Source organism: Cetorhinus maximus, chromosome 13 (genome assembly GCF_964194155.1).
Source record: "Cetorhinus maximus chromosome 13, sCetMax3.hap1.1, whole genome shotgun sequence".
Lineage (NCBI taxonomy): Eukaryota > Metazoa > Chordata > Chondrichthyes > Lamniformes > Cetorhinidae > Cetorhinus > Cetorhinus maximus.
This window is the reverse complement of record NC_135891.1, coordinates 40,704,859-40,727,952: the sequence shown is the minus strand read 5'-3', so window position 1 is coordinate 40,727,952 and position 23,094 is coordinate 40,704,859.

The window sequence follows — 23,094 nt, the reverse complement described above, 5'->3', positions numbered from 1 at the left end:
TTTTTGCCTGCAGCTGGATTCTCCGCTCTCACCCACCACGAACCAAGCTGCGGGCGGGATAAGAGAATTCCAGCCTCGGACTGGGATCAAGCCATTGAGAACTGCAGCCTCCTAGTTCCACTGGTATCTATAAGTGAGAAAATATTTGAAGCCCTTATCAGTTAGCAAGATCACTAATTAGTATAGCTGACTTTCAGCTAACATGAAAGAATGCAGTGAGTCTGTTGATAGAAGCACCAGTAAGAGTGCTCTCTGTCTCCAGCCAAAGACACCACTAATGTCTCCCTCACTTATTTAAAGTCTTACCAAAACAAAGAAATCTCAGCACATCTAGATAAAATACTACCATGAGACGACTGCTGATTAGCCACCACTAAGCCCCTCGCTGCTACCTCCCACAAAGGCAGCCTCTAACCCATCCTTACTGGAGAATCCATAAGTCACTAGGCAATGTTTCTCCTTATCTTTCCTTTTGTTTACCCTGTTTGTCGAGCCCCTGGTGAGGGTTACATTAGTGAACCCGCATTCCCATGGAGTGTAGATTAGCAGCCCAAAATACTGTACTTGGACACAAAAACAACATCAACTATGGCCGGAAACTGATAAATATCAAAACAGATCAGCACCGTACGTGAAAATCAACTGTCTGCAGGTCGTTATACAATGTGCTGAAGATATTTCTAAGAATACTGTTTTCGCTTCAAAAATATAGACCCAGATCCTCTGGTTCCAATAATGGCAAACATTGAGACATTTGCTGTTATTGAGAGCTGCAATGGCAGTGGAAATTCCAGGGAACTAACTTATGTTCAAACTGATACTTGCTGCTCATTATATGGCTCCATGGGAGCCCCGCCAGCCCCCCACCGCCCTGATGATCTCGTGTGTGCCCAGTATTTGCCAAGCTGTTTAGGCTGATTTATTTAGGGCTGCTCATAGCACCCCCAGCTCTGCTACCCCACTGGCCCCACTTGGCACCCCTGACTCTGCTCACCCTCACCACCATGGCACCCCAGGCTCAGTTCCAGTGGGGCAGAGGAGTGGGGGAGTGATGGGGAGGAGTGGTGAGCAGAGTCAGGGTTGTTGGGACATGGGTGGAGAATGGTGGTTTGAGCCGAGATGGGGTTGTGGTGAGCAGTGCTGGGGTGGTGGGGATAGCTGGAATTAAATGTTGAATTAAGGTACCTTTGAAAATCCCTGCAACCACCTCCAAACATTTAAACACAGCATGTATTGGAACACTAAGCAGTGCCATACCTCAAGGGGCATGACTTCCTCTCATGACCTCAAGGGTTTTGGTGCATCTACACCTTACTGCTAACTTCCCCAAATTCCTTCCATGAGTGCCAATGCTGTGGCCAAGAGAGGAAGTCCCAGCTGTTCCAACATGAAAAGGTACCAACGCATTTTCAGACAAGGTCAGTATTGTACACCTCCATTCGCCACTGATGGGAAGTTCTAATCCTTTGTCTAAAAGTATCTGATAAGAAAGGGAAGAAGATAATCCTGGCAGACACGCTGAGTTAAGCTAAATGTTAGCACTGTGATTTTACACATGAGCTGGAGGAAATTAATCACTATGAATCACTGCCAGTTGGAGATTCACACTGGTAACAGCTTAATCATCTTGCATGGATGATCCAGTTCAGTGTTATTATTTAGCAAAGCCAGCCTGGGATAAGTAGGAGGTACCTGAATAACTTCACCCTCACTTTGGCTTTTGCAATGAACTGATTGGACAGTAAGTTGTGGTGCCAGATACATTGCAGAAGGAATTCATGTCATTGGCACATTCAACACACATTGGCATAGAAGCTTGTATCTATAGAGTTCCTGTCAATCTCTTAGCCCAGGTTGTCAACAGAGCTTCAATAATACATTTTACAATGTGATATCAGTTTGGCTCATGGGAGTTCTCCATGTAAAGAACTATTACTTCAGCGTGAGATTGTGGTTAGCCCTCGGTCAACAGTTGGTGCTGTATGGTCATACCCTAATCGTTGCATAGGACTATTCTGGTAACTTTATCAAAGTAACCAGCTTCACTCCACATGCAATCTCATGAAAAAAGCTCTTCAACTTTATGAGAAGTAGGATACCAAACTTCCTAATATTGAATAACAGTCCACGATTACCACCCACGGAGTTTGCAGTGTTTGCCAAGGGATGGGGATTTAAACTCATGATATCATTACCTTGCAACCTGCAGTCCAATAGAAAATCTCAGAATGCTGTTAAGACTGTGAAATAACTCTTCATGCAAAACATTAATCCCATCAGAGTTTCTAGCTCTGCTAGTTTGGCAAAAACACGAGTGAAAGTGTAAGTGCTTATTCTGCAAATAGACTTAGAATAAAAGAACACAAGGAATAGGTGCAGGAGCAGGCCACTCAGCTAGTCAGTAAAATTATGGTTGATCTTCTACAGCAACTCCACCTTTCTGCATTATCCCATATTCTTGATTCCCTTAGAGTCCAAAAAAATCTATCAATCGCTGTTTTGAATGCACTCCATGACTGAGCATCTATAGCTTTCTGGAGCAGAGAATTCAAAAGATTTACAATTCTTTGAGTGTATAAATGTTTCTTCATCTCAGTCCAAATGACTGACCCCATATTCTGAGATTGTGACTCCTAGCTCTGGACTCCCCAGCCAGGGAAAACATCCTTCCAGCATCTACCCTATCAAGTCCTGAAGAATTTTAAGATAGAGATGAGGGGCAATTTCTTCTCTCAGAAGGTAGATATTCACTACCCCAGAGTGTAGAAACACCCCAGAGCACAGTGGAGGCTGGGTCATTGAATATATTCAAGGCTGAGCTAGACAGATGTTTGATCTTCATGGGAATCAAATGCTATTTTGGGGAAGGCAAGAAAGTGGAGTTAAGGCCACAATCAGATCAGCCATGACCTTATTGAATGGCAGAGCAGGCTGAGGGGCCAAATAGCCTGCTCCTGCTCCTATTTCTTATATGTACTAACGATCTACCTGCCTCACTGGAGAGTGCTTCCTGCATGTAGCCAATGGCTCTGAGTTTAAAGGCAGAAGTCAGCGCCTTGCAGCTGGTTTCCTGACATGCCATCGATTTGAGCTTGTTTAACCAGCCACCCACTTGCTTCAATGAGATCACTTCTCTAGAGAATTTAGGGCATGGTTTACTCAATCTCTCTTCATGGGTCAATTCCCATATCACAGGAAATCAGTCTAGTGAATATTTTGTTGTGCGCCCTCAAAGGCAAGTATGTCCTTCTTTAGGTAATATAACCAAAACTGTATAGTAGTCCAGGTGTTATCTCATCAGAGCCCTATATAATTGCAGTACGACTTATTTACTCTTATACTCCAATCCATATTGTAATAAAAGCTAAAATACCAATTGTTTTCTTAATTGCTTGCTGTATCTACATGTCATCTTTCTGTAATTCATGTACAAGGACACCCAGGTCCCCCTGAAAACCAACATTTCTCAGACACTGACCATTTTAAAAGTATTCTGTTTTTTTTCTATTTTTCCTACCAAAGCAGATAACTTCACAGTTCTCTACATGATGTTCCTTTTTCCACGCTCTTACCCATTCATAAATAAACTGGAAAGAAGCATTCAGTAAAGCCTTTTATCTCTGCCCTTGGTTTTTCTATTAAAGATGCATTATAGAACTAATTTTCACAATATCCCTTGTAAAACCCAGGTAGGTAAACAATTTTTAACCTGAAAAAGTGGGTGGGTTTGGGAGCGAATGGCTGGTTAAACAAACATAAATCGACAGCATGTCAGGAAACCAGCTGCAAGACGCTGACTTCTGCCTTTAAATTCAGAGCCATTGGCTACATGCAGGAAACCCCCTCCAGTGAGGCAGGTAGATTGTAAGAGCATATAAGAAATAGGAACAGGAGCAGGCCCCTCAACCTGCTCTACCATTCAATAAGATCATGGCTGATCTGATTGTGGCCTTAACTCCACTTTCCTGTCTTCCCCCAATAACCTTTGATTCCCATGTAGATCAAAAATCTGTCTAACTCAGCCTTGAATATGTTCAATGGCCCAGTCTTCACTGTGCTCTGGTGTAGTGAATATCTACCTTCTGAGAGAAGAAATTCCTCCTCATCTCCACCTTAAATGGAGGACTCCTTATTTTGAAACACTTCCTCTTGTTCCAGAATCCCCCATGAGGAGAAACATCCTCTCAGCACCTACCCTGTCAAGCCCACTCAAAATATTGTGTTTCAATAAAATTGCCACAAGTTCACGGACTACAGTATGTCTAATGTATTGTCTTTATTGAACTGAGTATAAGATGGCTGCCCCAGACATTCCCTCAAGGCAGTGGTCACATGACTATGGCAAGCCAGGTAGGACATGTAGTAATGATTGCATGTCAAAATCCAAACATCCCCTTTTCCATAACGAACAACAGGCAACTATGCATGCAATATCATGTATAGCTGTGAGTTACCCAAGTTACCCACTATACCACAACTGTTCTCATGCATTAACAAACTTTGTTATTCTTGTTAGTCTCTGAAAATGCATTACATACATAGTTGTTAAATCGTGGAGGTCTTTTGATGGTACGAGTGCACTTTATCATTGGCTGTTCATCTGGATGATGTTCCTTCTCCAGGGAGTGTCGTTCCCGTTGCACTTGTTGTTGAAGTGGTAACTGTTGTCGTTGTTCCATTTCCATCGTTGGGGACCGGTGGACCTCTGGGAGTGATGGTTGTTCTGTACTCTGTGCAGCTGGTGAGATCCCATCTTCCTGTTTGGCCACCTGAAGTGAAGTAACAACTTCTTTAGTTGTTTGTATATGCCTGTGGTTGTACCAGTATATTTGGTCATTCGCTTCCACTACATACAATCGAGGTGACAACAGCTCTGTGCATGTATCAAGTTGCCACATGGGCTGACACATGTGGCCACATGCTCTATTTAAGAAAGGGACTATTAGAAGCACACCATCAGTGTGCTTGCACACGAGCAGGGGAGAGATCTCACCCTGAGTGAGACACAGCCAGAGTGAGTGTGGGTATTGGCAATTTGGTGCACAGTGGGAATTCGGTGAAGAGGGGAAGAGGTGCTCTTTGCATTTTGTCTTTGCTATCCAACTTCTTAAATCTTTAGAGCGTGGTCTTACCCTGTTGCAGCAGTAGAGGCTACAAGGGAGAGGAATGATTGGTAAGTAATGGGTAGGGTAGGGTAAGTATTTACTACTTTTATAGCTTATAGTTTAAGGTATTTTTGTGGTTTATAGTTTGTATATTCTATAGTAATGAGGATCAGGAAAGAAGGGCCCTAGAGTAATTGATTTAAAAGGTTTAATTTAAAGGGCTAAGTCATGGCAGGAGAGCTCAAAACCATGGTGTGCTCCTCGTGCTCCATGTGGGCAGCAGGGAACATTTCCAGTGCCCAGGACCAGCGTGTGTGCAGGAAGTCTGTCCAGTTGCAGCTCCTGGAAGCTCAGGTTTCAGAGCTGGAACGGCGGCTGGGGACATTGTGGAGCATCCGCGATTCTGAGAGCATTGTGGATAGCATGTTTAGAGAGGTGGTCACACTGCAGATGAAGGGACCTGAGGAAGGAAGGGAATGGGTGACCACCAGGCAGTCCAAGAGAAACAGGCAGGTAGTTCAGGAGTCCCCTGGGGTCCCGCTCGCTAATCGGTATTCCATTTCAGAGGCTGATAAGGGCGCTGGTTCCTCCAGGAAGTGCAGACAGAGCCAAGCTTCTGGCACCACAAGCAGCCTGTCTGTACAGGAGGGGAGGAAGAGAGGAAGAGCAATAGTAATAGGGGATCCTATAGTCAGGGGAATAGATAGGCGCTACTGTGGCTGTCAACGTGACTCCAGGATGCTGTGTTTCCTCCCTGGTGCTAGGGTCCGGGATGTCACTGAATGGCTACAGGGCATCCTGAAGGGGGAGGGTGATAAGGCAGAGGTCATGGTACATGTTGGTACCAATGACATATGTAGAAAGAGGAATGAAGTCTTGCATCAAGAATTCAGGGAGTTAGGCAGTAGACTAAAAAGCAGGACCTCTTGGGTTGTAATCTCTGGATTACTCCCAATGCCACATGCTAACGAGCTCAGAAATAGGAGAATAGTGCAGATGAATATGTGGCTTAAGAGTTGGTGCAGGGGGAAGGGTTTAAGATTCCTGGATCACTGGGATCATTTCTGGGGGAGGTGGGACCTGTACAAGCGGGACGGCCTACATCTGAACCAGAGCGGGACTAACATCCTTGCGAAATAAAAACAGAATTACCTGGAAAAACTCAGCAAGTCTGGCAGCATCGGTGGAGAAGAAATCAGTCAACGTTTCGAGCCCTCATGGCCCTTCAGCAGAACTGAAGCATAGTTTCAACAAGGGAGAAATATAAATTGGTTTAAGGTGGGTGGGGGGCGGGGAAGAGACACATTGAGGGTGTGGTGTGAGCAGATAATCAAAAGATGTCAGAGACAAAAGGGTCAAAGAGGTGTTGAAGGTGGTGGTCTTTGTCTGAGAAAAGTGCTAATTAAGAATGCAAGACAGGATATTCAAAGTACAGCTCTAGTGGGGGTGGGGTGGAAAGACTAAAGGTTTTAGTTTTAGATTTAAAAATAATGGAAATAGGTGGGGAAAGAAGAATCTATATAAATTATTGAAAAAAAAGGCGGGTGGGGGGGGGGAAAGAAACGGGGTGGGGATGGGGGGAGGGGGAGTTTAAGATCTAAAGTTGTTGAATTCAATATTCAGCCCAGAAGGCTGTAAAGTGCCTAGTCGGAAGATGAGGTGCTGTTCCTCCAGTTTGCGTTGGGCTAGAGCTGTGTTGAACTTTGCCCTGTCGCTTGCCATTTTAACACACCACCCTGCTCTCTTGCCCACATGTCTGTCCTTGGCTTGCTGCATTGTTCCAGTGAAGCCCAACGCAAACTGGAGGAACAGCACCTCATCTTCCGACTAGGCACTTTACAGCCTTCTGGGCTGAATATTGAATTCAACAACTTTAGATCTTAAACTCCCCCTCCCCCCATCCCCACCCCGTTTCTTTCCCCCCCCCCACCCGCCTTTTTTTTCAATAATTTATATAGATTCTTCTTTCCCCACCTATTTCCATTATTTTTAAATCTAAAACTAAAACCTTTAGTCTTTCCACCCCACCCCCACTAGAGCTGTACTTTGCCCTGTCGCTTGCCATTTTAACACACCACCCTGCTCTCTTGCCCACATGTCTGTCCTTGGCTTGCTGCATTGTTCCAGTGAAGCCCAACGCAAACTGGAGGAACAGCACCTCATCTTCCGACTAGGCACTTTACAGCCTTCTGGGCTGAATATTGAATTCAACAACTTTAGATCTTAAACTCCCCCTCCCCCCATCCCCACCCCGTTTCTTTCCCCCCCCCCACCCGCCTTTTTTTTCAATAATTTATATAGATTCTTCTTTCCCCACCTATTTCCATTATTTTTAAATCTAAAACTAAAACCTTTAGTCTTTCCACCCCACCCCCACTAGAGCTGTACTTTGCCCTGTCGCTTGCCATTTTAACACACCACCCTGCTCTCTTGCCCACATGTCTGTCCTTGGCTTGCTGCATTGTTCCAGTGAAGCCCAACGCAAACTGGAGGAACAGCACCTCATCTTCCGACTAGGCACTTTACAGCCTTCTGGGCTGAATATTGAATTCAACAACTTTAGATCTTAAACTCCCCCTCCCCCCATCCCCACCCCGTTTCTTTCCCCCCCCCCACCCGCCTTTTTTTTCAATAATTTATATAGATTCTTCTTTCCCCACCTATTTCCATTATTTTTAAATCTAAAACTAAAACCTTTAGTCTTTCCACCCCACCCCCACTAGAGCTGTACTTTGCCCTGTCGCTTGCCATTTTAACACACCACCCTGCTCTCTTGCCCACATGTCTGTCCTTGGCTTGCTGCATTGTTCCAGTGAAGCCCAACGCAAACTGGAGGAACAGCACCTCATCTTCCGACTAGGCACTTTACAGCCTTCTGGGCTGAATATTGAATTCAACAACTTTAGATCTTAAACTCCCCCTCCCCCCATCCCCACCCCGTTTCTTTCCCCCCCCCCACCCGCCTTTTTTTTCAATAATTTATATAGATTCTTCTTTCCCCACCTATTTCCATTATTTTTAAATCTAAAACTAAAACCTTTAGTCTTTCCACCCCACCCCCACTAGAGCTGTACTTTGCCCTGTCGCTTGCCATTTTAACACACCACCCTGCTCTCTTGCCCACATGTCTGTCCTTGGCTTGCTGCATTGTTCCAGTGAAGCCCAACGCAAACTGGAGGAACAGCACCTCATCTTCCGACTAGGCACTTTACAGCCTTCTGGGCTGAATATTGAATTCAACAACTTTAGATCTTAAACTCCCCCTCCCCCCATCCCCACCCCGTTTCTTTCCCCCCCCCCACCCGCCTTTTTTTTCAATAATTTATATAGATTCTTCTTTCCCCACCTATTTCCATTATTTTTAAATCTAAAACTAAAACCTTTAGTCTTTCCACCCCACCCCCACTAGAGCTGTACTTTGCCCTGTCGCTTGCCATTTTAACACACCACCCTGCTCTCTTGCCCACATGTCTGTCCTTGGCTTGCTGCATTGTTCCAGTGAAGCCCAACGCAAACTGGAGGAACAGCACCTCATCTTCCGACTAGGCACTTTACAGCCTTCTGGGCTGAATATTGAATTCAACAACTTTAGATCTTAAACTCCCCCTCCCCCCATCCCCACCCCGTTTCTTTCCCCCCCCCCACCCGCCTTTTTTTTCAATAATTTATATAGATTCTTCTTTCCCCACCTATTTCCATTATTTTTAAATCTAAAACTAAAACCTTTAGTCTTTCCACCCCACCCCCACTAGAGCTGTACTTTGCCCTGTCGCTTGCCATTTTAACACACCACCCTGCTCTCTTGCCCACATGTCTGTCCTTGGCTTGCTGCATTGTTCCAGTGAAGCCCAACGCAAACTGGAGGAACAGCACCTCATCTTCCGACTAGGCACTTTACAGCCTTCTGGGCTGAATATTGAATTCAACAACTTTAGATCTTAAACTCCCCCTCCCCCCATCCCCACCCCGTTTCTTTCCCCCCCCCCACCCGCCTTTTTTTTCAATAATTTATATAGATTCTTCTTTCCCCACCTATTTCCATTATTTTTAAATCTAAAACTAAAACCTTTAGTCTTTCCACCCCACCCCCACTAGAGCTGTACTTTGCCCTGTCGCTTGCCATTTTAACACACCACCCTGCTCTCTTGCCCACATGTCTGTCCTTGGCTTGCTGCATTGTTCCAGTGAAGCCCAACGCAAACTGGAGGAACAGCACCTCATCTTCCGACTAGGCACTTTACAGCCTTCTGGGCTGAATATTGAATTCAACAACTTTAGATCTTAAACTCCCCCTCCCCCCATCCCCACCCCGTTTCTTTCCCCCCCGCCACCCGCCTTTTTTTTCAATAATTTATATAGATTCTTCTTTCCCCACCTATTTCCATTATTTTTAAATCTAAAACTAAAACCTTTAGTCTTTCCACCCCACCCCCACTAGAGCTGTACTTTGCCCTGTCGCTTGCCATTTTAACACACCACCCTGCTCTCTTGCCCACATGTCTGTCCTTGGCTTGCTGCATTGTTCCAGTGAAGCCCAACGCAAACTGGAGGAACAGCACCTCATCTTCCGACTAGGCACTTTACAGCCTTCTGGGCTGAATATTGAATTCAACAACTTTAGATCTTAAACTCCCCCTCCCCCCATCCCCACCCCGTTTCTTTCCCCCCCCCCACCCGCCTTTTTTTTCAATAATTTATATAGATTCTTCTTTCCCCACCTATTTCCATTATTTTTAAATCTAAAACTAAAACCTTTAGTCTTTCCACCCCACCCCCACTAGAGCTGTACTTTGCCCTGTCGCTTGCCATTTTAACACACCACCCTGCTCTCTTGCCCACATGTCTGTCCTTGGCTTGCTGCATTGTTCCAGTGAAGCCCAACGCAAACTGGAGGAACAGCACCTCATCTTCCGACTAGGCACTTTACAGCCTTCTGGGCTGAATATTGAATTCAACAACTTTAGATCTTAAACTCCCCCTCCCCCCATCCCCACCCCGTTTCTTTCCCCCCCCCCACCCGCCTTTTTTTTCAATAATTTATATAGATTCTTCTTTCCCCACCTATTTCCATTATTTTTAAATCTAAAACTAAAACCTTTAGTCTTTCCACCCCACCCCCACTAGAGCTGTACTTTGCCCTGTCGCTTGCCATTTTAACACACCACCCTGCTCTCTTGCCCACATGTCTGTCCTTGGCTTGCTGCATTGTTCCAGTGAAGCCCAACGCAAACTGGAGGAACAGCACCTCATCTTCCGACTAGGCACTTTACAGCCTTCTGGGCTGAATATTGAATTCAACAACTTTAGATCTTAAACTCCCCCTCCCCCCATCCCCACCCCGTTTCTTTCCCCCCCCCCACCCGCCTTTTTTTTCAATAATTTATATAGATTCTTCTTTCCCCACCTATTTCCATTATTTTTAAATCTAAAACTAAAACCTTTAGTCTTTCCACCCCACCCCCACTAGAGCTGTACTTTGAATATCCTGTCTTGCATTCTTAATTAGCACTTTTCTCAGACAAAGACCACCACCTTCAACACCTCTTTGACCCTTTTGTCTCTGACATCTTTTGATTATCTGCTCACACCACACCCTCAATGTGTCTCTTCCCCGCCCCCCACCCACCTTAAACCAATTTATATTTCTCCCTTGTTGAAACTATGCTTCAGTTCTGCTGAAGGGCCATGAGGGCTCGAAACGTTGACTGATTTCTTCTCCACCGATGCTGCCAGACTTGCTGAGTTTTTCCAGGTAATTCTGTTTTTATTTTGTTTTGGATTTCCAGCATCCGCAGTAGCTTTTAGCTTTTTGTTTTTATCTAACATCCTTGCGGGCGGGTTTGCTGGTGCTGTTGGGAGGAGTTTAAACTAATTCGGCAGGGGGAGGGGATACAGAATGTTAGCAGAATAGGGACACATCATAATACAGTAAAACAGTCACGTCAGAGGGGATACAGCTGCATTAAGTTTCAAGGGAGTAAGGCAAGGCTGGATGGCCTCTACATTAATGCCAGAAATATTACAAGTAAAACGGATGAGTTAAGGGTGAGGATTTACATGTGGAATTGTGATATAGTAGCCATCACAGAGATGTGGTGGAGGGAGGGGCAGGATAGGCTGTTCAACATTCTGGGATATAGAATCTTCAGACGAGACAGGGAAGGGGGTAAAAGAGGAGGAGGTGTTGCATTATTAGTTAAGGAGTCAGTTACTGCAGTAAGGAGAGATGATATCTTGGAGGGGGCATCGAATGAAGCTTTGTGGGTAGAGCTTAGGAATAAAAAAAAGATAGCCACATTGTTAGGTGTTTATTATAGATCCCCAAACAGTCAGCGGGAAATTGAGGAGCAAATATGAGCACAATTTGTGGAGGTGTGTAAAAACAATAACAATAGGGTAATTATATTAGGTGATTTCAACTTTCCCAACATTAATTGGGGTAGACACAGTGCTAAGGGCTTGGATGGAGTGGATTTCTTAAAATGTATACAGGAGAACTTTTCAGGTCAATATGTAAAGGGTCCAACAAGGGACGGCGCAGTGCTGGATCTAATTCTGGGGAATGAAGCCGGACAGGTGGCTGAGGTGATGGTGGGGGAGCATTTTAGTGATAGCGACCACAACATGGTACAATTTAATCTTGGCATGGATAAAGAAATAGACAAGTTGCAAAAAAATGTTTTGGATTGAGGGAAAGCGTCTTTTAGTAAAATAAGGCAGGATCTGGCCAGGGTAGACTGGGAACAGCTAGCTGTGGGGAAATCTACAGAGGAGCAGTGGGGGGTGTTCAAAAAGGAAATGGGGAGGGTACAGGGTCAACATGTTCCCTCTCGGGTGATAGGAAGGAGTAACAAGCCCAGAGAACCATGGATGACCAAAGATATTCAGGATACAATGAGAAAGAAAAGAGAGGCTTTTAGCAGGTACAAGGAAAGCAAATTAGCGGAGGCATTAGTGGAGTACAGAAAGTGCAGGGTGGAGCTTAAGAAAGCAATTCAAAGAGCAAAGAGGGGATATGAGAAAGCTCTGGCTGGGAAAAGTAGGGAAAATTATAACAATGGGAAGAGGACAACCAGAGAAAGAGTAGGGCCCATTAGGGACCAAGGGGGCAAACTATGGGTGGAGCCAGAGGACATCAGTTGAGTGTTGAACGAATACTTCACATCCATCTTCACCCAAGAGAATAAGGATGAAGGTATGGAACTCAGGGAGAGATACTGCTGGGTTCTTGAGCAAATTGATATAGGGAGTGACAAGGTATTGGAGGTGTTGGCAGGCTTAAAAGTGGACAAATCTCCAGGTCCGGATGATTTGTGTCCCAGACTGCTGAGGGAGGCAAGGGAGGAGATCGCAGGGGCTCTGACTCAAATTTTTAATTCCTCTCTGGGCACGGGGGAGGTGCCAGAGGACTGGAGAACAGCTAACGTGGTTGCGCTATTTAAGAAGGGTTAGTAGAGATTAGCCAGGGAACTACAGTCCTGTGAGGCTCACATCAGTTGTAGGGAAACTATTGGAGAAAATTCTGAAGGAGAGTATCTATGTCCACTTGGAGAGGCAAGGTTTGATCAGGGATAGTCAGCATGGCTTTGTCAGGGGGAGGTCATGCTGAGCAAATTTGATCGAATTTTTTGGGGAGGTGACCAGGTGTGTAGATGAGGGTAGTGTAGTTGGTGTAGTTTATATGGATTTCAGCAATGCCTTTGACAATGTCCCACATGGGAGACTTATAAAGAAGGCAAATGCACATGGGATACAAGGTAATTTGAAAAGGTGGATTCAAAATTGGCTTAGTTGTAGGAGACAGAGGGTGATAAGAGAAGGATGCTTTAGTGACTGGAAGCCAGTGTCCGGTGACATACCACACAGGGATCTGTGCTGGGTCCTCTATTATTCATCATTTATATAAACAACATAGATGACTATGTAGAGGGTAGGATTAGTAAGTTTGCGGATGACACAAAGATTGGCCGGGTGGTTAACAGTGAGGTTGAGTGTCTTGGGCTACAGGAAGATATAGATGGGATGGTCAAATGGGCAGATAAGTGGCAGATAGAATTTAACCCTGAAAAGGTGATACACTTTGGAAGGAGTAATTTGTCAAGGTAGTATTCAATGAGCGGCATGACACTAGGAAGTTCTGAGGAACAAAGGGACCTTGGTGTGTGTGTCCATAGATCTCTGAAGGCAGAGGGGCATGCTAGTGGGGTGGTGAAAAAGGCATATGGGACACATGCCTTTATCAATCATGGCATAGATTACAAAAGTAGGCAGGTCATGTTGGAGTTGTATAGATCCTTGGTGAGGCCACAGCTGGAGTACTGTGTGCAGTTCTGTTCACCACATTATAGAAAGGATGTGATTGCACTGGAGGGGGTGCAGAGGAGATTCACCAGGATGTTGCCTGGGATGAAACATTTAAGTTATGAAGAGAGGTTGGATAGACTTGGGTTGTTTTCATTGGAGCAGAGAAGATTGAGGGGCGACCTGATCGAGGTGTACAAGATTATGAGGGGCATGGACAGGATGGATAGGGAGCAGCTGTTCCCCTTAGTTGAAGGGTCAGTCACGAGGGGGTTTAGGGGGGACATGAAGAAAACTTTTTTACCTGGAGGGTGGTGACAGTCTGGAATGCGCTGCCTGGGAGGGTGGCGGAGGCGGGTTGCCTCACATCCTTTAAAAAGTACCTGGATGAGCACTTGGCACATTATAACATTCAAGGCTATGGGCCAAGTGCTGGTAAATGGGATTAGGTAGGTAGGTCAGGTGTTTCTCACGTGTCGGTGCAGACTCGATGGGCCGAAGGGCCTCTTCTGCACTGTGAGATTCTGTGATTCTGTGATGCTGACTCCTGTTAAGAGCATTGAAGGTTTGTACCCTGCCTGCCTCTCCAATGCTCAAGTCTTGCAATGGTTTGGCAGTCCTGTCAAAATGAAATTTGGCTTTCTGCCATTTTACCTTGATTTTTTCATTGACGCTTGTTACTTCTTCTGGCTTGAGTAGCTTTTTTGCTTTTGGAAGAGTAGTTTGGCTGTGACGTGATATTAGATTTTGAACTGGGCTACTTTCCATGCCTTTAGTTGGTGTGTTTCTCCACTCGAGGATTGCCTTGTGTACATCTGTGCTAGATTTGCTCAATTTCTTGATAATTCCTTTGCCAGTTTTTACAGTCACCTCAGCTTTTCCATTTGACCGGGGATAGTGTGGAGATGATGAATCGTGTTGAATTTCCCAATCCTTTGTGAAGTAGATGAATTCTTCACTCGTAAACTGAGGGCCATTGTCACTCATCACAATGTCTGGAATGCCGTAATGACTGAAGTGTGCTTTCAAGTATTCTACTATTTTTCCTGTCATCGTTGAAGTCAGCTGGTCTATCCCCCAGTCACCGGAACAGTAGTCTACAGTGACAAGATAATCACTTCCTGCCAAAGTGAGGAGGTGTACTCCCAGCTTCATCCATGGTCTGTCTGGGATGTTATGTGTCATCAATGGCTCTCTAGCTTGTTTAGCTTGTTACTCATTACAAGCACTGCACTGGCTGATGTGGTCTTTAATTTTATTGCTCATGTTTGGCCAGTAGAGCACTTCTCTTGTCTTTCACAGGCTTGATTAAATTCCTTGATTTGTCACATGGATGTGCTTCAGCTCCTCCCATCTCCTCAGGTCTGATGCCTCTGTTTACTTTGTACGAGATGCCATCTTGGGTCGTCAATTCATCTTGGTATGCCCAACATGCTTTTGTGACCACAGGTGTGCCCTTGATGCTTTCAGGCTATCTGTTCATCACTACATCTTGTAGCGCTTCTTGGAGAGTTGCATCTTGCTGGGGAGTTTGCTTGATTTGAGCAAGGCGCTTGCCTGTCAGATTCAATGTCTCTGTTGCGTCGATAGCTTCCAGGCCGTGTTGAGCTGCTGCTTCAGGTTAAATCTGGAAGATTTCATATTCTGGTGTAGCATCCTCAACTTTCTTCAACTTCAACATGTTCTCAGCAGCATGTCAGCAATGTACGTCTGTTTCCTTTGTTTGTATACCACATCCAGATGATATCTTTGTAAATGAAGTAACATTCTTTGCAGATGCTTTGGAGCAGATAGTAGTGGTTAAAGAAAAATGCTTTGAAATGGTTTGTGGTCAGACTCCACAGTTACTTGACTCTCCCAAGCAGGTATGGATGAAACTGCTCACAAGCAAAAACAAGAGCCAGGCACACTTTCTTGATCTGAGCGCAGTGTCATTCAGTTTGCGTTAATGCCCCAGATGCAAATGTGACTGGTTGCCATTGCTGCATTATGGTTGCTCCAAGACCTAACTCGCTGGTGTCACACTGCAAGGTGACTTCATCATTGAATTCATAGTACTTCAGCCCTGGCGTTGTTGTCACTAGTTGTTTGATTTTCGTGAACGCTGCTTCTTGTTCTGTGCCCTAATACCACTGCACCTCCTTGGCAGTGAACTGGCATAATGGTTCACACTCTAAAGACAAATTAGGCAAACACTCTGCTGTGTAGTTCACAAATCCAGCAAATCATTGCACTGCTCTCACATCTGTTGGTTGCTGCATCACTGCTACAGCTTTCACCTTGTCAGGATCTGGGCGAAGGCCTTTTGGTGTCAGTACATAAACTATGCACTTGACTCCAAGCAACTTCAACTCTTTTTCAGGTTCAGCTTCATCTGGCAAGCTCTCCCTAGCCATCATATTAAATTCTGATCACAATCAGCTATGGCTTCTTCCATTGTGCCTCAACATCTGTGGACTAGTAATTCATCCACTATGGCTTTCACTATGGCGAAGCTCACTGACAATCTCATGCTGTCTGCATTGATGCTGTTCTGGAGCTGTGGAAATGTCAAACGGCATGCACAAGCATCCTCATCTCCTGAATGGCATCTAGAATGTACTTAGAAGCTGCTGCTTTCATCCAGCTTCACTTGCCAGTAACCATCCTTTGCATCTAGAGTAGTAAAGATCTTTACCTTGGCAAGTTGTGGCAAAATTCCTTTGATGGTTGGCATGGGGTAGTGAGATCCCTTCAGTGCTTTATTTAGATCCTTTGGGTCTAAGCACACTCACAGCTTTCCAGATTGTTTCATTGCTACTATGCTGCTCATCCAGCCTGTAGGAGTTGTCACTTTCTTTTTTTTACAGAAGCATATTGCTTTTCCATGTGAAAATCTGGTGTTCAGCTCATTCGGCTTCTTGCTCAAGGCTTTCACCTGGGCTTCATGAAACCGGTGAAACTGCAAGTTCTGTTCACAGTCAAAAGCCCATCGCCCCTGGGGTCTGTACTTCTCAACTTCTGCTTTTCTCTTCAACTTCTTGTTGTGCATACTGAGGAGAGACTCCAATCTTCTAAATTCATTGTACGATGGCACCTTCTTGGCAATCCGTTTATCTCTTTCGGAGAGGCTGGGCCACTCAGGTTCCTTTGCTGGGGAGTCTTTGGCTTTTAATGTTTCCTGATCTTTCCTTTCCTTGTCAACCGGAGAACCTATCCATATGGAGTGGTTGAATGACCCTCCATCTCATTCTTCTAAACTCCAATCAGTATAGGCCCAAGCTGCTCAAACTTTCCTCTTAAGACAACTCCTTCAACCCAGGAATCAACTCAGTGAACCTTCCCTGGACTACCTCCATTACAAGTATACCTCTCCATAGATAAGGAGATCAAAACTGTATGCAATACTCCAGATGAGGTTTCACCAATGCGCTGTGTAATTGTAACAAGACTTCCCTACCTTTATATTTCAATCCACTTGCAATAAAGGTCAACATTCCATTTGCCTTCCTAATTACTTGCTGTATTGCATGCTAACTTTGTGATTCATGTATGAGAACATCCAAATCCACCTGTACCATAACATTCTGCAGTATTCTCCATTTAAATAATACTCTGCTTTTCTATTCTTCCCACTAAAGTGGACAACCTCACATTTTCCCACATTATACTCCATCTGCCAACTTTTTGCCTATTCACATAACCTATCTATATCCCTTGGCAGACTTTTTATATTCTCCTCCCAACTTGCTTTCCCACCTATTTTTGTATCAACAGCAAATTTGGCAACATTACTCTCGGTCCCTTCATCCATGTCATTAATATAGATTGTAAACAGCTGAGATCCCACACTGATTTCTGTGGCACTCCACTAGTTACAGTTTGGCAACCTGAAAATGACCCATTTATCCCGACTCTGTTTCCTGTTAGTTAGTCATTCCTCTACCCACGCTAATATATTATGCCTAGCGCCATGATCTCTTGTCTTTTTTGTGGCAGCTTTTCAAATGCCTTTTGGAAATCTAAATACACTATGGGCACAACCTTATGCAATCCCCTGTGGCAAGCTTGGCAGCTGGGAGGGAATTAATTGGGTGGGGTGGTGGTGGGTGGAGGTGCCACAATTACTGCCCACTTAAGGGCCCAACCCGCCACCAGGGAACTCCCATGATGCTTTCATCCTTCACACTGAGCTCTTCATACTTTGAAGCAGAGTTAGTAGCTGGCTCCTTGGAAGACAACGCTAACTGAAGTGTTCCCTATGACACCATCTAGGAGGGCAGAGGATGATGCCCAGGAGAGATACAGTTGAAGCCACCTGACCACAAGAGCTGTGTATAGCAAGCAATTGGGAATGCTATTTCGGTACCTGGGCAGATCTGTGGTCACCCTTCAGTATGCACCAGACTAGGTAACCAGAGTGATAATAGTGTGCTGTGCCTGCACAACATGCTGGAGCAACAAGGAACTGGAGCTCCAACAGGAACAAACTGCTGAGTGCACTGTCTCTTCAAGGAGGATGAGGAGGAACAACATGAGGAGTGGGAAGACGAGTTACCTGATGTAGGAAGGGCACCAGTAGCAGCACACAACTGTCTGAGATGCCTATAGGTTGGTCTAATTCTGGCACACTTCAGTTAGACTAAAATAGTGAACCCATCTGGCAGCCAAATTCTGAACCCAGTTGCTCACTACACTGTCACCCACCCCGCCACCCATCAACCCATCCCTAAACACAAAGCAGCCCTAACAACTTAGACACCAACACAAAGGCTTGTGACATCTGGCACTCAAGGTTCAGATGGGTTCCTCCAATCTCTGTCCAAGCATACGCAGTGTGGCTGAAAAAGCTCCTCCCACATTGAGCAGAATCTTCCACTCCCGCCTGTAGCGGGGATCATGGTAGGTGGGGGCACTTAATTTGACGTGAGTCAAAAACTCAGTTTCCTGTAGATGGGAAAAAAGTTTGGAATTTTGTTCTCCTGACTGTCAATGTGGGTTAAAGGCGAGTCGTAATTCCCAACAAGGAATGTTTGGAATCACATTTGCATTCATTAGCGTGTCATGAATGCTCATTAAAAGGCCAATTTGCCGGAATCACATTCCCTCTCCAAATTCAGTTCTGCACCATCGGGTAATTTGAACATTCTGTTTTGCGGCTGTGTATGAGTGGTATGCACCTGGCGAACTTCACTTCATCCACGACTTTGAGGTCAGTAAATGCTTTTGTCTTCCTTTTAAACCTTCACTGGGTTCCCCGGGTGTTGGGAGCACAAGCTGCGCCAAGGCTGGACATAGGAGGCATGACAAAAGATAAGGAGTGAGACAGAGGTAGGACTGGGCTGGGGCGAAAGACAAGCGGGATGGGGTGAGATGGAGGCAGGACTGGGGGAGGGAAGGATTAGAGGGCAAGGGTGAAAGACTGTCCAGCGGGGGGGCATGTCAAAGAGACTGTCTGGGAAAGGGTGGGAGATTGTCCAGGGAATGAGGCCAGATTGTCCAGGGCATGTTTAAGAGACTGTCCAGGGAATGAGGCCACACTGTAAGGGACATGATAGAGGACTCAGCCTGGCATGCATGTCTTGGTCCCGGTGTTGGGCGGCGGAAGGCCTCTCTGGGCAGTAATGGTCGTACAGAGATTTGTGTGAAGATTGTGGTCTATCATCTATTGCATTTTGTCCTGGGGGTTTGATGATACATGTTACTGGGGCACAGAGGGCACTATAACATTCAGGGTAGGCATTTGGATCCGGTACGATGGTTGTTCCAATGTCATGCGGGCATAGTGATGGTCTGATGGTGGGGGGGTCTCTAAAACTAAGGGTGCAGCTGACCTCCAGAGGGGGAGGGATCAGATTAACGAGGGCCATGGGGACATCAACACTGAAGGAAACAGGGATGAGAACAGGAATATTGACAAATAATAATGGGATCAAGGGTAACGGGGAGGCTGGATGGTCACAGGAGGGAGTGGAATTAGGAGGCGGTGACTATGGAGGAGGATGGGAGGCACATGATGGGTGACAGGGGAGGTTGGAATGTGCTGGAAGCACTTAGAAGTCTAAGGAGAACCATCTTTGATTTTGCTCAGAAATGATGCCGTTCAAACATCAATCAGGGAAAAAGCATGTGAACATACTAAAAAGCAGAAGTAGGCCATTTGGCCCCTCAAGCCTGCTCCACTATTCAATAGGATCATGGCTGATCTGTTTGTGTTTCGATTTCCACATTCCCATCCAACCCCGATAACCTTTGATTCCCTTGCCTAAAAAGAATTTATCTACCTCTGCCTTAAAAATATTCAATGACCCCCAACTCCATCGCCTTCTGATGTAGAGAATCCCAAAGTCACACAACCCTCCAAGAGAAATAATTTCTCCTCATCTCTGTCCTAAAAGGGCAACTCCTAATTTTAAAACAGTGCCCCCTAGTTTTGGACTCACCCACAAGAGGAAACATCCTTTTGACATCAACCTTGTCAATACCGTTCAGGATCTTATATATTTAAATCAAGTCACCCCTCACTCTTCTATAAACTCCAATGGAATAAAGGCCAGTCTGTCTAATTTTTCCTCATAAGACAACCCGCTCATTCCAAGCACCAATCGAGTAAACCTCCTCTGAACCACTTACAACGCATTTACATCCTTCTTTAAATAAGGAGACCAAGACTGCACACAATATTCGAGATGTGGTCTCACCAATGCCCTGTATACTGAAGCATAACATCCTTACTTTTGTGTTCAATTCTTCTCATAATAAAGGATAATATTCCATTAGCTTTCTTAATTATTTGCTGTACCTGCATACTAACTTTTTGTGACTCATGCACCAGAACACCTAGATCCCTCTGCACCTTGAAATTCTGCAGTCGTTCTCCATTTAAGTAATACTCTGCTCTTTTATTCTTCCTGCCAAAGAGAACAACTTCATTTTTTCCCACATTAGACTCCATCTGCCAAATTTTTGCTCACTCACTCAACCTATAAATATCTGTCTGCAACCCCCTTATGTCCGCTTTACAACATACTTTCCTACCATTCTTTGTGTCACCTGCAAATTTAGCTACCATGCCTTCAAACCCCTCATCTAAGTCATTGATGTAAATTGTAAAAATTTGAGGCCCCAGCACAGTCACCTGCAGGTCTCCGCTCATCACATCTTGCCAGTCAGACAAAGACCCATTTATGTGTACTCTCTGTTTTCTGCCAGCCAGCCAATTTTCGATCCACACTAATATGTTACCCCTACAACATGAGCTTTGATTTTCCACAATAACCTTTGATGTGGCACCTTATCAAATGCCTTCTGGAACACAATATGGGATGGGACTCAAAGTGGACAGGAGGAGTTAATGACTCCCCTTTTGGGCCGAGTGAAGGGGCATGCTAGTAATTATTTGCTCAAGCTATGGAGAACCAGGCTCTGCTGAGAACTGTTCTCGAGGTTCAAATGCCCATTGAAGGAGCATTGCTCCCTGACTAATGGGTCTCAATCCTGCGAGAAGCCATTACATTTTGGAACTGGAATTCAGTAGGCGTGGTTGGCCAACTGTTCCTGACAAAAGCATGAAAAAAGAAATGGAGGTGAAATCCTTCAAGAGGCACAACTGCTGGACAGCAGCTAGGTGCACGCTCCAAGCCTCACTAATCCAGATAAATGGTCACGGCTGACAAGGCATAATGCAGAAACTCTTTCCATCATGCCAAGGCTATGTTGTCCATATAGAGCATCTAGGCTCATGGAGGCAAGCTGACAATTGCCTGACGGAGGGTTCTCACACATGGTTGTAATCACCCTGGTCAAGGCACAATGTCCGCATACCCAGTCATGTGTGAAGGGGAGGACCAGCCACCTGTGGTCCTCCAGGAAGACCTTCACCTGGAGTGGGTGGGCTGGGGATGCCATGTCTAGAAAAAGGAAAGGCCAAGGGCTTTTCAATGGCCTGATAGCTTGGAGATGGAGGAAAAGCAGTTAAGGGAAAGCTTAATTAAGTTATTAAATCCATTCGTTGACAGATACAAGGAGGCGTGGAGAATGTAGGGTGCAAGCAACCCTACCTTGGATATTGCTCTAATATGAAAGAGGAGAAGGGCCTGTCGTCAATTGGCAAAGGTCTAGGAGGAGCAGCGACATGAGCAGCAAGAGAGAGCAGGGCCCAAGAAATCCAAGATGCTCCCAAAGAGGGGTACATGCAATGAAGACCAGTGGCTGGCCACGGGTATATCGCAGGCGCTGCTTTTATATGGAAATGAGTGAAAGACAAGGCCGCAGGACCTTCACTTGTCCAGGAATGTGGTAGGTCACATTTGCTACCTTCTCTGTGAAAAACTGATGCCATTGAAGGTAACTGCTGCTCTGAACCTTTTTGCCAGCGGGTCTTTCTAGGACTCCACTGGGGACCTTTGCGGCATCTCCCAATTGACGACACACAAATGCATGCTGGAGGTCACAGATGCCCTGTCACTGGAGTTCACCAGCATGTCCAGTCCCACATGGATGCTGCAAACCGGGCTGTGAGAATGGTGGGATTCACAGTGATATCTGGTTTCCCAAAAGTGTAGGTTGCCATCAATTGCATACATGTGGGCTTGAGAGCTCCCTGACAGGAGCCTGTGAGATTCATCAATCAAAAACAATTTAACTTTCTGAATGTCTGACTAATTTGTGATCACAGAAGTCAAATCCAGCATGTTTGTGCCCGGTACCCCAGGGAGCTCTCACAACTCTTACATCTTGATGGACTCACAGGCGCCTCAGATCTTTGAGTGATCTAGTCACTTACAGAGTTGGCTCTTTGGGGACAAGATGTGGTTGAATAGAAGAACAATGCTGCACCTTCCACCACCAGGTCCTTGATAGAGCAGACGATAGGCCGCTTGAAGATGCGCCTCTCATGTTTGGACTGCTCAGACAGGGCTCTCCAATAATCACCACAGAGAGTGTCCTGGATCATGGTCGTCTGCTGCGCCCTGCACAACCTAGCACTGCAAACGGAAGGAATGTATTGCCTGAGGGAGACATCAAGGCGCAAAAAGTCTCCTCTGACGAGGAGGATGTTGAAGAGGATGAATTTGATGACGGCCAGGATGTCGATGAGCCATATGAAGAAGCCATAACTTGGGTACGACGCAGCAAATGTGCCTGTAACAATCTGATAGCTACAAGGTTCCAAGAGGAGTAATGTGCCAACACATTCTCACAATTGTTTGTTTTTCTCACCTTTGCTGCCTGGAAGGCCCCCGCACCTTTTCTGACAGAGAGAATTTCTCTGGAAAGTTCCATGTTTTCTTAGAGATTAGGGAAATATCAGCACTCACTGTCTGCCTTGATGTTGGGTTTATTCTTGGAATGCTTTAAACCACGGTTAAATGTGTAGCCCTGGTAATACATGGTCACCGTCAATGCTGAACAGCACTCACGCCCCCAATGACCTTGGGTAACTTTAAATGGAATGGTAATTTCACCCATGCCCTCAACAAGCCTGTGTGCATGGCAGCTTACAAGTGGCTGGAGCTCATATTTAACCAGGAATGCACTCCTGTAACCCTGAGACCTGCTTCCAAGGCGGGGGGCGACCAGACACTCTTTCAGGCATAACCAGATGGATGGCTCAATAGGGAACAGCAGTATGACAGCACCATATGCCCCCTGACCATCACTCTTGAATGCAGATTGATGAGACATCATCTTGTTAATGCCCCCGATG